The sequence below is a fragment of the Battus philenor genome, unplaced genomic scaffold (genome assembly GCF_028537555.1).
Source record: "Battus philenor isolate CCGP_79_NKW_IND1 unplaced genomic scaffold, ilBatPhil1.0.hap1 SCAF_6, whole genome shotgun sequence".
Classification (NCBI taxonomy): Eukaryota; Metazoa; Arthropoda; class Insecta; order Lepidoptera; family Papilionidae; genus Battus; species Battus philenor.
Genome location: NW_027181726.1, coordinates 2,358,134 through 2,370,253, shown reverse-complemented (window position 1 = coordinate 2,370,253; position 12,120 = coordinate 2,358,134). Strand labels below are relative to the sequence as shown.

At 36.3% G+C, this 12,120-nt stretch overlaps 1 protein-coding gene across 1 annotated transcript in view; it reads left to right on the top strand.

Annotated features, from left to right (window-relative positions):
- The window catches only part of LOC137930640 (protein outspread-like), a 316,015-nt gene that overhangs the window by 192,748 nt on the left and 111,147 nt on the right, over window positions 1-12,120 (top strand). The gene's annotated exons all lie outside the window — the stretch shown is intronic.

Below are 12,120 nucleotides of genomic sequence, written 5' to 3'. Positions count from 1 at the left end.
GACATTCGGTTCTCAAGCATACAATTGTACTTGAGCCAGCCTAGCCATGTTTTAACAGTTCGCACAGGGTTTCTCACATAGGAAAGTATAACTATACAAGAATGTAATTCGTGTCAAGGGCTAGCAATGGTGACATGCTACCTTTAAAAACAAGGTGTAACAAAAAAAGATCAGAAAAGTGTAAGTATGTACAGCAGTACAGTTCAGTAGCAACTGAAACCGCTATACCACGTCCTAGGAGAGCGCGTCGAGGTGGGGGCTGACGAAAGGAGCATGATCGCCATCGCGTCGAGATCGTAACGACCGCTCGCATTCCTAAGGTACGGTACAGCAGTTTCGGTGGCGAAACAACAACGTAGACCGTAAGTCCGCTACTGATGGGTTTTAGGAGTTAAATTCCCAGAAGACAACTGTTCTCAGTTCTATATTTAGGGAAGATATTAATTGAATTGGATACTCATTCAGATAAAAAAAAATTATGTTCATTTTAGCCGATAGACACCTAATGCCTTCCCCCGAAGACAGCAACTATGACCAATCTTGCGCTGCCCGTATCCACTGATTTCCCACAACCTTAATTATTTCTTCTGTCCACCTAGTGGGCGGCACACCCACTCTGCGTCTACCGGCTCCGCTTGTCTTAATTTAAATAAAACTATTTACTTTTTTATATACACTAGAATAAAGTTTTGAAGCGGACAATCACAAGATCTAATCATATCATGTAAGCCAATTTGAAAATGTGACGTGTAAAAGTTACTAATTTAGACAGAAGAAAAAGTACGTCAACAGTCTTTACGTATTAACAGCGACTCGGTTGCCGAAGGCATGAAGTAATTTCAATAAGTAGAACGCTTGCATACACTTGGGAATTCTCAGTGGGAAACTGGCTTTGGCCGTAACAAAGATTTTGTAATTCACTTTCTGCTCATTACGAACAATGGATTAGTGGTTAATTTTGTCGTCATTTGTTTGACTTGGTGTTTTTCTATATTAATTGCGGTTCCGACAGACAGTATTACTTTAAGTTACTGGATTGTTGCATTGCAATACAAAAATGAATTGAATCTGTTCCAGAGTACATTGTATTATTATTTATTAAACATGAATTAAATAAATTTATTTTGTAAACGATAAATACGATGCAGTTGTTAAACGACAATGTAAGTTCATTAGGAACTGAACAGAGGCGCAGTTTCAATAGACATTAAATTCTCCGAAAATGTTCAGTTTTCTGTTCGGTCTTTTTTATGACTCCGTTTTTAGGGCCTCTCGTTTAATCCATTTCATGGGGGACGGGGTCTTTATTTACATAACAACTTTAATTTTTTTTATTTCCACACTCATCCTTCGTCCTTTTCAATGTCTTTCATTCTTACCTCTAATTTTCTACACTATATCTCGTATTCATTTTTAAATTTTCCTTCCATTAATCTCTCCACTTCCTTCGCCTTTACTTCAGGGTTCTACAATTTTACAACTATTATTTTTATTTCATTATCTTTAATACTTTTATTCAACAATTGATTTATTTTCATTTCTTGTTTATTTTTTTACTATCTCTATCGCATTTAATTTATATTTATATTCAACCGATCATATTAGAAATGGATTGGGGAGTTTTATGTCCATCAGTGGACGCCTGTCTTACAGTTTAAATGATGATGACGATAAAATAAGTCCATCCAATATATATAAGAAATGTTATACTTCTTTATTTGTACTTCTTTTGATAATTACATAGATAGTATTACAATAGAGACACCTTAAATTATGATAAACATTTACGTTACGTTCAACGTGAAATATGTGAGAAAAAAACGTTATCAGTAATATATGGAATTCAATATCACGGATGTTCTCATCAACGTGACTCCGGGGACCGCCACAATGCATTCCCTGTGAAGTTACTCGTACACCTCTCCTCGCCCGCTGGTATGCACGCTTCCGCTCATGACTTGAATCTTTAATAACATATAACATTATTTTTGTTTATATTCACGATTACTTTGTGATTATGAACTGTTCGTCGTTGTGAAAATATTTTTTGTTTGTACAACAAGTGTTATTAACTGTACAACGGAGCAAATAAAAATTAGATTGGTAAAATCTTCATTATATGCATCATATACATAATAAGACAGTGAGACTTCCACTTCTGGACATAGTGCTCACAATGATTTCCAATATGTCCAGTTGGAAGCGATTTGCATCAGCGTCTCTGACAACCTTGAACAGGTCGTCTGCTCCGCTTTACGAGTGGAGGACGTTGAGCCTGCCATTCCGTGATTTCCACTCTAATACCTTTAGTCTCCAATCATCAGTTCTACCACGTGATGTCATTGAACTTACGCGGCTTGCTGATTTAGGCTTTGTGCAGCTTCATCTAAGTTGAGCTCACAGAAACAGAGGTCCACGAACTAAAAAGTAATGTCTGGGCGATCGTATTCCATGACAATATCTGAAAAAGTAAGTTTACATGTATAAATCTATGTTAAACTTTAGTAGAAGATGTTATTATGTAGTTTCTCTTTACTTCTTCTCCACAACTATAACATCTTGTGAAGCAGAATAGAGTCCAAAATAAAATAGATAATAAGTTGACGATCAATAATAGTTCTGTTAAAAGTTCTAATGTTAACTAACCATAGTTTAATTTTTTTATCTTTATCTGATCTTTCATGAAGAGGGACTATACTCGTGTACGTGTAAAATGTAGTGTGTCATATAGTGTAAAGCGAGGACATTAGTCGTGGGAGACACGGGCCTCTCCTGACTACCGTCGCTTGAATCGTCACCGTCGATCGAAAAGGGGAATTTATTCAAATTCCGCCTTAAGAGCAGCGAGAATCATCGAACGCAGTATTGCGCACTACATATGTGGCCTGACTTCTACCACGTCAAAGGTGATCTTTTATTTTAGTCAAAATAACTGAATCTACAAAAAATTTCCCTGACCAATATTGCTTTAATCCTTGGTGAATTATCATAATATAAAAATAATGAAGATAGTAACTCAATAGTAAAATAAAATTTAACTTTGATTAATTTGAATCGCTTATGAACGAAGTTTTAATGAATAATACTTATTGAAATATAATCTCCATCACGATATTAGTGTTATTTATTAGGTGTCACATTGAATTCTCTTATCAGTGTTTCGAAAACAAAAATCACCGTGACGAATGATAGTAATTGATCGCGTCAAGTCGCGCTCACGTATCGAATTAGAGCGGGCTAGCAGTATAGGGTAGATGTTAAAGTGAGAGCGAGAGGTGGTGAAGAAATTAAGAATAATATCGGAATCTCGATTTGTCGGCCGCTGACAAGCTATCAGTCAGGCCAACACAATGGCGGGTGGGGCCCATCGATGCGGCGTGCTATATTCGGGACCATGGGGACCTTAAATATGCATCGGGTACAGTGACGCCGGCACAGGAGACCATCTAACATATTGACCTGCATTTTTTTAGTGTACCATTGACACCAATATAAGACGTGGCGTGAAATTTTGTCATATAAACCGTGCGTTGGATCTCGATCAATCGAATGTATTGTCATCGGCCCAGAAATATGTTGTGGTTGTAATTTTTTTATTCACAAACATAATTCGATATCAATGCGTATTAATCCTAAAATGAAAAATATAATTTAAATATTTAATTACAAAATATTCCTCTCAGTCTCTAAAGTGGGTAAAGCATTGCTGATTGGCTCCTTTTTAAAGTAATAAATGCAAAATTGTTAAATTTTTCGAACAAACGTTGAAACGAAACTTATATATATATGTGTTACATAGGGGGCGAAAGAATTTCAGAAAGGCCAAGGAAGCTATTGAAAAATACTGCCTTAAACATTACGCTCTACAATAAAAATATGTAACTTAAAACTTACACTTATATCACCTTAGAATCCACAGTGACGTTACGTTTTCAATTCATTTTATTAGCGAAAAATTTTTGTGTTCCGAACTCGATTAGATGTATTTTTATTGTGCAAGAAAGTACGCTATAAAAAAACGTTACAAAGAGTAGTAATCACGAATTATAATAAAGTTCAACAAACACTTCCTTCCATATATGTAAACGGAGGAACTTATTCCGTTATTAAGAGCCAAGAAGACATTGTCATCACAACCGACTAATAAATGGATCAGGGAACGTAAAAGTTATGAATTCGAAATACGTTATGCCTTATGCTACACACCGATATTCGTACATCGCAATTAGTAATATTAGCATTGCTTAGCCAAATTTCAAAGGATGAATGTATAATCTGAAAATACGAGTCTAATACTAATGGAATGATCTCCCCTTTACTTTTTGAATTTTGGTTCTATGGCATGAGGGTTTAATAACGATGTTTTCGTTTTCCGTCTGTGAACATTGACCGTGTTATAAGTGCGTTCCTGTAGAGAAACGGACCGTCCGTTTACGATCATAAGTCACAGGTCTACTATTGTATTTAATAATTATAATTTAAGTAAAATCAAAATAATCACATGAAACACCTAATACAAACAAATTAATGGTATTATAATTATGTATAAATATACCATATCCTTTATATACATATACATATATATACATATGTGTGTGTATATATATATACATATATTATATACATACATAAATATTCACATACACCAGTTATATAAATATAATAAAATCGAATTATCGTGATGATTTCGAATCTTCGCGACGGGGAGGTGAGTAAAGTCAGTACTATGGGTGCGGCATCTATAGACGATAAGTGAAGTTATATATTTACTACTCTTTAAAACTTCACATAGAACTATTGTTTCTCGCTTGTATCGAGTGAAGGCAATTACGCCGTGGTACGGTCCTTTCTGCGACGAGTTGGTAAGAACTCGCTGTCTGATAACAGGCCCTGGTTCTATTGTTGTTCACACCGCTTCCAACGGGATACGCTGGTCGGGTCCGCTTCGAGATTACAGTTATAATCAATGGTCACGTGACACAATGCCCGAAGTGTATGCTTGGTCAATGAAAATATCGTATTTATTTTCAAGAAGAAAGACAATGTATTTTATAAAGTACTTTATATTATCTGTGTATATAGCTTATTTAGTTCTTATATTCTGTACTACAGAAATAAAGAAATCCGTCCTTTCAGCCCATAGACGCCCGCTGTAAGACAGGCCTTCCACTCTCAAGTTATGATATGGGGGGAGGATACCATAATCGCCGCGCTAGGAAGGTGGTTTGTCGATCGCAGTATGGTATTATGGTACGCACAGAACACTGCTGCAGATCCTCTGGAAATTTTGTTTGTGAGCAGAAGCAATCCTATAAATATATATACTCAAAGTGTGAATTATCCAAGATAATATACTGGGAATCGAACCGCGACCTACGAACGTAAGTCGTACCTCTGTTAAGAAACTGAAGAGTTCCGTATAGGAAAGAAAACAACCGACATAGAACAGCGGATAGACAAATCAGTGTGGCGGTAGGAAAGACACGTAGCGTAGATATATATCCGCAGGGGGTCTTAAGATTTTGGAGTAGAGACTACAGACCCACAAGCGCATCTGTTTAGGAGGTAAACAAACGACTTTGTCTAGGTCCTTAGAATCCCCTGGATGGAACCCTCCGCTACAAAATCTTGGGAAATATGAGCGAGGATTATCTCTAATCGTGGACGTCCTTCAACTAATGATTCGGTACTTTCGGTCTCTTCAAACCCTCACGCACGAACATTATATATGTAATTATTTAAATAACTGTAATAATACATTTAAGAATAATTTTACGCGTTCCGTCGCACTGTAAAAATTTCTTTGATTTTTTAATTATCTACACCATCGTCAAAGGGTAACATTTGCATACTAAATTAAAATTGACAATGTTATTAACAAAAAAGGAATCAACACCCCGCCTCAGTGACTCCGAGCGCGGAGTTACCAAAAAATAAAATCAACGATATTTAGAAATAACTGCCTTTATGTTCGGGTACTTCGAATAATCGATTCAATTCTGAAACGATAAAAGATCCCTTCGCGTTTTATTATTAATCGTTAAATTCGTTTTGGCCGCGCCGAAACGTTGTTATTACAGGAGATCCTTCACCCGATATCTCGATTGTTGGTATACGCAGCTGCGATCCGATTGCTCGCCATCGAGATTCCACGCGATCTTAATAATAGGCCCTTTGCATCGGCCGCTGATTAAATGAATTGGCATACGTGTAATATCGCATTCAGTCGCTGAAATTACTTTTAAGGTGGGAAATTGCTTGCGTATTCACCGTCTTTTGTGTCGTTTTAACGATCACAATACACGTGTCGTGTAAGTGATTTTACGTCTTAGTGATCCGAGTTACGAGCGACTGTGAACAGGCGGTGAGGCATTCGAATAAAAGAACACTCCGTATCGATTACCGCATTTTCATCGCGGAATGTTTGCACTTTTGTCTAAATCTCAAGCAGCCGTTTCGGAGACTTTATGCTGATGGAATTTCTTTTGATAGCGCGCAGCACAATCGATATGAAATTTTGCTGATATTTATTCGCTTGGGAACCGAACCGTTCGCCTTTAACCGTCGGAATTCTTTTCGACAATAATTTTCCTGTTATTTATTTATGTATTTATGTTTAACCACTCAAAATATGAAATGGTACGCTGAAATCGTGCCAATCAACTATGATTTATAATGAATTCTGACCAAAAACTTAATAAACGGAATGAAATGAGTACAAAATGAAATAGATTAAACTTACGTAATAATATTCTAAAGGTGTTTTATTAAAATTGTTCGGAAAGTTTTATTAAACGTATTATGATTGACAATCGTTTAATAACATTTTTAAAATTATGAAATATAATGCAAGTGTTCAACAACCTCTAGACGAAGGCTGGTCTGTCTCAATCCGAGCTCGCTAAGTCGCATTGGTGACTCCCACATTCGTTATTCATTTATTTACGATACCGTTTAATTATGTTTTTGATTAGAACGAACCGTAACTGCAGAGCTAATGCAGCTTAAAGCACCACCACGTAATTAAGTTTTAACCTCGCCCCAGTTAGCATGCGCGGTGTCTTTGACCAATTAGGCGGCCGGCGATGCGCGATTACTGGCTCAATTAAAATCATTATTGAGTTAAGGACAATTAGCTGGTGGTGATGTCGACCGTTCTGCAATAAATCATATGTTGCGCCATCTACTGCGGTCAGACGTTTTTTCTTTATAGACGTTATTTATGGAACGATCTAAAGTAATTCGGAAGGTGTTATTCAAGGTGTTTAATTTTTCATAGTTGTAAAAAAATATTTTATAAACGCACAACTTCATTTACAGTAATTTCTCTCTCATAAATTAAAGAAAAAAATCAGAAGTATGTCCGCTAAATTCCTGACCTTTTCTTTATTCGAAAGAAATAATATCTCAATGGAGATGATTTTCGTACACTCTCCAAATTTTTATTATTATAAGAAAGTTAAGTTATTGTACTTATCATGGTTGTGTAGGTTTTCACGGTACACTATTTTAGAAGTTCCGCACTGGCTATATTTTGTAATCATACACATCATATAGTTAAAGGGAAGCGACGTGAGACTTGTTAGCTAGAATAGTTAAATATTCCAGATAGGCATATTTTTAAGAAAGTATATAGGATTGTCTTCTGCTACCTCTATGCTCGAAGCCGTGGACATTTAATTTCTAGAAGAAATGTCTCTTTCTTTGACGTCACTACTTCAATTAATATGTTAATATTATTCTTGTCATGTTCCAATTGATTCACCATTTGAAAAGGGGAACTCCATAACTACTGTGTAAGCTGGCTTTACCAAGTATTCGATCCAGCTCTTTGCCAATAGTTGACGATGCGAGTAAATGATATCTAAGACAAAAATCTATTCAAAACCTTTTGAAAGGAGACAGAAGGGACTGGAGGTAAGTCTTTTCTTCAGATTTTGCATCTAAAGACATCGATTTGAGTACTAAGTTTACATTACGGATTGTATCAGAAGCAATGTCGTATAAACTATTTGATATGTGACGTCAGAGAATCGAACCCGAGACTTGCAGCTATAGTAAGTAAGTGGTGGTATAGTAAGTGGTCCACACCAAATCATCTTCAGGAGTTAAAAGTTGCCCCGTGGAGGGGTGAAACACGTGTTGAGTGATTTGGTGGTGGCGGTTGTGTGATTCGCATTGTTTGCCGCATACGCATTTATGGCGCATTTATATTACGCAGCGGGTTGGCGGGCGGTGCATTTCGTTGCACGACTACCACTGCATGTGCGGAAGTGGCTAAATATTGGTCCTTTTCTTACTTAGGATGGACTTCCGCGAAGTAACGCCTGATTTCAATAAATATTTACAGCTATAGAGCGCTGTATTTACGCTACGATTGCTCTAGTAAAAAGGTAATATTTAAAAAAGGTGTGTTAATGTGAAATGTCAGTTCCCAATGCCAACCGTACGGCGCACCTCAATTCAATGAACTAAATTAAATTTCTGCTCTTGACAAATCATAGACGCCTTTAACATCACGTCCGGTAAACAAGTTCGATTCCTATTAAATTTCGCCTTGAGATTTTTAATAACTAACCGTGATCGCTATTGATGTATATTTGTATCTAATTAAGTAAACGACGACTTTCACCTTCGTCAAGGGCGTTTGTATGGACCACTTTAGTTTCGCCGTATCATATTACATCAGCCCAGTTTGATATATATGAATACACGTCAACTACGAGACATTTTGACGTTTTTAATAAAACAACCAGTTTATAGCTTATTTTTCCTTTTATGCTAGATGGTTATAATGCTGCCCTAATGGCATTTACAGATTCTGTGGCTTTGAGGAAGCATGGCACAGATGGAAAACAGCCTAAACCTCTGGAACCTTTACTTGGACTGCTGCATACTGCTTCATAACCGGATAGGGCTAGTTTGACATAGTTATTTATCATATATTATCGTGATATAGGTCGTTACGTTTTGAAAAGGCTAAATACTGTAAATTTTTTTTATTTTAAAACATATAGATACCGTACATCCTAATAAATACATGACGAAAAATAGAAACATGTGGCAATTAAAAGGATAACGTAATAATTGTGAGTAAAGTTAATTATTAATTTAGTATATCATGACCTGCTTGTCAAGCTACTTCGTAAAGCAAGAACAACTTTTAACTTCTGAGTTAAGTACTTGTGTTAAGATTGTCGAATTATAAACTCATGTCGCAAAACGCTTATAATTAAAAATCAGTATTGAATTTATGCTATTTTTTACTTATAATAACCTAGTGTTGGAGTTCGACTCACTTTATTTGAAGTGGTGTAGTATTACTGTATCTATGCAATTTTCCCTAATAGATATATATTTTAAGGGAAAAATTGTCGATAATTTTGCTCCCGCCTCAATCTGACTTCATAACGGATACCCAGTAATTCCCTTTGGGGATATCCAATGCGTAAAGACGATTATTCCTGTTTTCTCTAGGACTCGGATGGTAAAATTTACAACAAAATTTTTCCAGTGACTCAGAGAGGTATAACAACCTTTCAACAGGTTAATATTGCGCAATAATAGGCTTTTAAAGCCACATGAACACATTTCACGATAGCGAATTAAAAATACGTGTTTACATTGATCAATTGAAGTAATCAGTTTAGAAAATACGAGTTTAAATTATAATTAGTGATAATAAAATTTATCATCATGTCAACCGTAGAACAACCGCGACTGTCCCGCTGATAAATGTGCATGCGACAAACAATGCGAATTACACAACTACCACCGTTAAATCACTCAACACTTGTTTCACCCCTCCTCGGGGCATCATCAGGAATAATGTTACACCATGTTTAGAGCCAAACACAGAGTGAGTCATTTGACGGGCTGTCTAGCGGTGCACTTTATTGCACGACTACTACTGCATTGGCAGAAGTAGCTATATATTGGTCCCTTTTTTAAATATAATATGAAAACAGTTAAAATTTCAATAAATGTGGGGGAGGATAGGAGGCGATGCGTGAATGGTAATGTAAATATTTGCTGTGATAATGATAGAAAATATGAAGTATGAAAGAAGGAAGAAAGAGAGAAATTGTGAAGGAAGAGAGAGGATGAAAATAGGAAAGTTTGTAAAAAAATCATTATACAATATATTCGTGTTCCAAAGAAACAGTGGAACGAGAGGTCCCCAATAGCGTGAGCCTTTAAAAAAATGGTTAAGAGACGTGGCTGTGTCAATGATGAGTCACCGCTCTCCTCCCTCCTGTTTTCGAGATGATGCATTTTTGTACCATATAAGTCTATATTTCACTGCTTTATCAGCTAACTGGAAACATGTTGTGGATCGAACGAAAACGCTTAGTCATGCGTCCAAATCACAACATCCTGCTTTCATATTAGCAAGTAACATCTAGTAATATGGCTCAACAAAGGATCTAGATACAAATATCGATTGCTTCTCATATCTGATTCGGCGATCGACAAATCCTACTCACAAACAGTTCAATTCATCAGTGCCCGTTGTTGCATGTGTGCGTTATATATAACATTGATACATTGAGATGTGAACTAGGCTTTTACCTACACACACACATACAATAAATATTTGCAACGATACGCACACTTGTCGACGCGCGCACTTATGATTTGAACACTGCCAGGCGTAATGCCTCGTGAATCGGATTCCGTATGCAAAAGGCCGGCCATCATGAATTGGAATCACGACGAGTGAACGACTCCGTGTACACGAACGCATCGGAACGTGCCGGCGGTGTTAAATCATCGAAGGTGGATCGCTCAGCGCCGCGGTGCGTGGGCGCATCGCCGCTCAACTTGCGACTTAGAATTAAATTATTGGTGGATTAACCAACCGAGTTATTTAATGCCGCATAAAAAGCCGTGAATTATTACGTCATACATAAACTTCGGTGCTGCGAGAATGTACATACGGCGTAACAGCCTTAATCTGTTTCAATCCTCTCGGCGTTATTTTTAAAAATAAATTGGACATGCCACTGTAACGGCGTTGAGTTTTTGAAGACAATCCAAATTTTTCTGACATATTACTCAAACAAAATATCATGTAAGGCGCTTAAGTATGACATCGTTGTTACACAAATGCACACTCGTATTAATGTTTTTGATCCTTTTTAATAATGATTTTTTACCAGTGTAATAAATTCGCAATTCTATGTAAAAAAAAAATGCACGCCCTTATGATTTCCATATCATTATGTATTTAAATATTCAAAGTCGTATTCCCTAAATTACGACATCAAAAACATCATGTTAATATTACCCGTACTAAAACGAGGTACAAATAACACAGTATTCGTACCAAAGCCATTCATTTCAATCTCAAACAAAAGCACTAACGACGTGGTAACACGGCTGTTTTTTTTTGTCAAGAACCAAGAGCCGGATTGCGAATTCAAATGCACAAAGCGCAGCCCGTGCGGATTGAACTCTAATTCCCGCCATCTTGATTTCGGTTCGGTATTTTTATTCATGAATTCCATTACATTCGCTGGCATATAGCTCCTTATAGGGTTACTTGTGTTTCCTTTTTCAAATCGAAACGAGCGCAAGCGCCGGTATTAGACGAGCAAGTAATTTATTTTAAACGATACAATAATTTTTTAGGTATATAGCTCTTCTTACGATTTCCGTACGCATCTGTTCGGGCTTAAAATATACACATAACTATAGTTATATATATGTATGTCTTTGTGAGAAGTTAACCTACCCATTTTCACTTTTATTTGTCAATCCACTGTCATAAAAGGTAAATATTGTCGTTATTCGTTAATACTCGTGGAAATTGTTGAAAAATCGTGGCTGAAGAATAAGCTGTTTTATCTCATAGATATCATAATTTTTCTTTAGCTTTCATATATCTTTTAACTTGTAAAATATCCTTTTTCAATACTGGCAACATTGAATCTAAATATCTGACATTTTGACGTCATCAAGAGCAATTGGCATTTATTATATATACTGGCTAATTTGTAGCAGGCGTTAAAAAATAGCTCATTTGTCGGCAAATGTTTTTAAAGCTATTACATCTATTCCCAATGACCCTGTACAAAGTGTTCACTCAATTATAATATGTAATTTTTATTATTATAA